The following is a 5,226-nucleotide window of genomic DNA, read 5'->3' as shown; positions in this document are numbered from 1 at the left end:
GAGGAAATCCTGTAGTAAATTGGAAGCCAGAATGAAAACTGTAGGGAAGAGCTTACACATAGTAGTGGCACAAAGCCAAATCTATACTGGTACTAAGCTGAGAATAGAGAGGGGGGACACTGATAGACGTCTCTTAGGCTCAGAGTCTGTCCTCTGTGAATTCGCTGCAAAAGCAGATGGAAATCCCCCATTACTATTGCATTAGTAAGAGGCACTGAAGAGCAGGATGCAATTGTATTATGCAACTGGATATAATCCACTCACTACATTTTCTGCCTATAATAAAATATACCAGTTATTTTAAAACTGGTTTTGAAGATATGTCAATTATATCTACTACTGATACATAGTGTTTGAATTGAAACATCCTTTAACCCACAATGTCCCTTGGCCCAGCTAACACAGCTACAGGGAAATACCGTGTTTTCATACGCCTACTGTTAAAATACCAAACTGGACAACTTTTGCAAGAAGCACCACACGGTTAGGAACATCTGATCTCTGCTGACAGACTAGTGTCTTGCAGCAGGATGCAGCTGGGACCAGGATGACCAGTGTTGAGGCCAGAGGCCAGCAGAAGGAGTCAGATGGCTAAAGCTACCCATGGCTCAGTCATTAAAGGAAATAGGTACTAAAATAGAAGCGGCTCAAAGAGGCCACACAAAGTCCATGGCCAGCTTCATTAGCAACAGACACTGTGCACCTAATAGTTCAAAAAATGAGTTAGAAGGAGGAAGGTTTCTGACCTTAAAAAGGTACAGGGATACTGCTATATTTATCACAGTCCCAAAAACCAAGTTTTGAACACTAAAGTGAAATGCAGCAGCTGGACACATTTGACAGATATGACCTGTTTTTCTTTTTTTTTGTTAAATGTAAAAAGCAGTACATTTTGAAAGCAACACTACAGCAAACCATTGACTTGCCTGTTGAGCTGGGCAGCACTGTTCAGCAGCAAGAACCTGCCTCACCCTAGCACACAGCCTGTCTTCCTTTAGCCTAGCCCATGCAGAGGCAGAGTAGCACATTTTGAGTACTTGCCAGCTTCCTTGTGGTGCAGGTGATGGTGAGTAAAATAACTGCTTGCTATTGAAAAAACACAAAGAATATGCAAAAAGGATTTCTTACATTCAAAAGCCTTACATAGATTTTTCTTCCCTACTCCCAAACTCAACTTTTTACCAGCTTGAACACAAAAAAGCCCCAAAACCAAACCAAACCAACCCACCAAACAAAAAAAACAAAATCAAAAAACCAACAAAAACCCCCAAACAACCAAAGATGAAGAATCATAGAATAGTTAGGGTTGGAAAGGACCTTAAGATCATCTAGTTCCAACCCTGCCATGAGCACGGACACCACACACTAAACTATGTCACCCAAGGCTCTGTCCAACCTGGCCTTGAACACTGCCAGGGATGGAGCATTCACAACTTCCTTGGGCAACCCATTCCAGTGCCTCACCACCCTCACTGGAAAGAACTTCTTCCTTATATCTAATCTAAACTTCCCCTGTCTAAGTTTGAAGCCATTACCCCTTGTCCTACCGCTACAGTCCCTAATGAAGAGGTCCTCTCCAGCATCCTTATAGGCCCCCTTCAGATACTGGAAGGCTGCTATGAGGTCTCCACGCAGCCTTCTCTTTTCCAGGCTGAACAGCCCCAGCTTTCTCAGCCTGTCTTCATACGGGAGGTGCTCCAGCCCCCTGATCGTCCTCGTGGCCCTCCTCTGGACTTGCTCCAACAGCTCCATGTCCTTTTTATGTTGAGGACACCAGAACTGGACACAATACTCCAAGTGAGGTCTCACAAGAGCAGAGTAGAGGGGCAGGATCACCTCCTTTGACCTGCTGGTCACGCTTCTTTTGATACAGCCCAGGATACGGTTGGCTTTCTGGGCTGCAAGCACACACTGAAGCCGGCTCATGTCGAGTTTCTCATTAACCAAAAGAAGAAAAGCTTGGCAAGAAAGACGGAAGTATTTTCAAAACAAAAGACTACTACTAATTATACACAGTATTTATCACACAGATTGTTTTACTATAGGTTGTCTGTATGCATCAAGATACCACAGCTGGAAAGTTTTGCTATAAGTAGCCTGAAAAACCAACAGAAAAAATATTTTTCCTAGTACAGAGTCAACCCATGAAGCTCACAGTCCACACCTTCAAATTTGACAATGACTTATAAGGAAGATTCAATACGTCTTACAAGGTAATTCAAGTGCTGTTTCTGATCCAGAACCAAGCTGGTAATGCTGCACATTAAAAATAAAAAGTAAATCAAATCAAATGTTCCATATCATCTCCCATAGTGCAAGCAGCCTACTCTCTATGCCTATTGCTTGCTGTTCACCTGTACTATTCTGTATAGGAGTGCAGATGAACACTGCTATACAACCCCTTGACGAAGGGTTAAGCAAGTGGCTGCAGAGCTCCAGACACCCATTAGCATCTCACACTCAGCATCACTAATCTACTAGCTGCTTTATCGATGGTGCTACCCTGCCAACATGGCATTCATCAGCCTGTCACAGTGCTGCAGAAGATGTGAGACTTGAAAAATAGGAAGCCTGTTTCGAAATTATTCCTCATCTTTGGCAGTTGGTGTTCAGCAGTGTAAATGCAAGACAAGTTCTCACTGCATTTCAGTAAGGAAAAAAAAGGGCATTTTTCAACAGGGAATGGAGGCAGGTGATGCCAATCTTGAAGTCTGGAGGAAATTTTGGGGATATCCAAAACCTGAAATGCTGAATAACAGATTCAAGGTCATGCTTTGTCATTGCCTTAAGGCTACTTTGGATAAGGAAGCTAAAAGACAGTAAACAAGCTAGTAATTCTTCGCTGTAGGCAAGCGTACAGCGTGCTATCAAGGGCATCTTAGTAATATGCAATTTATTCACTTTTTAAATAAGCCAAACTATGCATAGTTTGAATTTACATGAACGGATTACTCAAAAAATGTTACTGGGACACTGCGCAGAAGCAAATGTCAAATTAACTCACTGGCTCTACGCTGCCGGGCACGTGTGCACCCTCACCCTCTCACAAGCCTTTGGTTCCAGCAAACCCACGTGCATGTCTGTGATGGTCAAAAATCCCTTGTGACTAACCGCTGCTATGGTTTTTCCTAGGGGAACTAATTCTTTTTCAGGTCATGCCATGTTAGTGTGATCTTCATACTCGCATGTATAGTGAAATGGTCAAAAAAAATTATGAACTAACATAAGCAGGTCATATCAATTAAGTAGATACACCTTATTTTGTAATACACATTCTTGCTGATGATGGGGATAAAGAACAGGCTTAAGATGGAAAAAAGTGATTTAAAAATACAACTATAGAGAGGAGATTTAAACAGAAGACTGTTTTGGAATTTCAGTAGTTAATTTCTGAAGTAGTAAGTTTCACATATAGCTTCACATTTGCATAGGAGAGTTCTAACTCCAGGGAAAAATTAAATTGTTCCAAAGGATTTGGAGGGATGAATAGACACTATTAGCAAGATGGCAACCACAGAAACATGATCATAAAGATGTGGTAAATGATAACCAAGAAGAAAAATTGACCCCTGTATTCTCCAATAGAATCTAAAAGTCAAGAAAAGAGAGCTAAAAAAAACAATCACCAAAAAATATCCTACAACAAACCACAACCCCACATTATATATTGAACAACCTAAACTAAAGGCTCAGCCTGGAAGAAACTGCTGTTTTGCGGTAAGAGCATGTGGTGTCTGGTCCAAGCACAGGCCTGTGAGTCAAGGCTCCTGACCCACTTCCCAGTTTCAGCAGTGACTCAGTGGAAAAGTTCAGACAAGCTATAGAAGTCATTTTAAAGAGACACTTTAAACACAGAAATAAGATACCAGTCGCAAAAAGACACAGGTATTTGTGAGAGAGTACAAAGACAATCAGTGTCTGTAACTAATCTCAACTCAAACCTTTTCAAGTTCATTTACCACATAACCGTCGTTTCATGCAACACATTTAACATGACATTTGCTATTAAATATTTTATAAGTACGGTTTAGAAAGTTTCTTCATTCTTTCAGAAATACAAGTATTCCTCCTTAGCTATGAACTGCAAAGTCGTTAAAGCTATACACATGCTAACTCCATACATGTTCCTAGAGGTGTGTGAGCAGTAATGGGCAGCCACAAAGACTTCTGCCTCACTGTGGCTCCCTTTTCCTGGAGCCAACCTGAAGCATTTCTTTCAACACAGATTTCTAAGCCAAATGAGGAAAATCCCCAGAGATTCTTTCCCCCAGGCACATTGGTGACCACACTGGCAGGCACCAGAGAAGAAAATAGCAGGAGCAGCAGCAGCTCTAAGGCATATAACAGTAAACTTCCTGTCTATTTCATAGTTGTGTTTTGTTACTGCTTTTCTCTCATTGCATATGCGTGCTCAAAACACTCTGCATATCTCAAACAGGAGGGCCACAAGCTCCACAGAGTCCAAAAAGAGTAACATCAATCTGTTTGTTACAGAAAGCTTTACAAGTAATATCACCTGGCTCAGGCACTAACAAGAAATGAAGCTTCCCAGCTTAAAAGAAAAAAGCCGAGACAATAATTATCATTCTCTAACCCCCTCCCCCCCCAACATGCTGTAAAGCTTCAGCAGAAGGAGTTATTAATCTGTCATTGCAAGGAGCAAGGCTTCATTCTGCAACCCAGTCGAAACTCATTAAGGAGCAGCAATCTCTTTGCTGACATTTGTCATTTAATTTGAAGGTTTGACATAAAGGAAAGGATGAAGGGTGAAGGGACAGGAAATACATCTATCTGGACATGGCTTTGGGTTCAAAGACCCCACAATAGCTACAAGGAGAGCTGTTAACTGTAGATAAGCCTGTTGCCTTGCTATGAGGAGTTCTGCATCCCAGCTTCAGGCCTTCACTCATGTCGTAAATAACTGAATGGGAAATTTTGCTTCAGCTAACACAATTAATTTGTTTAATGTTCATAAGTTTGGCAATATTAATGTGTGTTAGGGTTCAGTGTTTTATGTGGATATGTAAGCAAACCAGCAGCCTAGGGAGGGGAGTAGTTTCTGGTATCTGGTCTAGCTGATCCTGAGTGTAAGATAAGCATAACACTTGCTGAAACAAGAGAAGGAAGCCATTGATAAGGGTCAGTTTCAGCTGGTCTTGCAGTTACAGAAGCAACCAATTGGGCCAAAGGTGACAAGAACATCATGAGGAAGACTTCTTACTTCAT

This window comes from Nestor notabilis, unplaced genomic scaffold (assembly GCF_000696875.1).
Source record: "Nestor notabilis isolate BGI_N333 unplaced genomic scaffold, ASM69687v1 scaffold8273, whole genome shotgun sequence".
Taxonomy (NCBI): Eukaryota; Metazoa; Chordata; class Aves; order Psittaciformes; family Psittacidae; genus Nestor; species Nestor notabilis.
Note: the sequence above shows the minus strand (reverse complement) of the source record.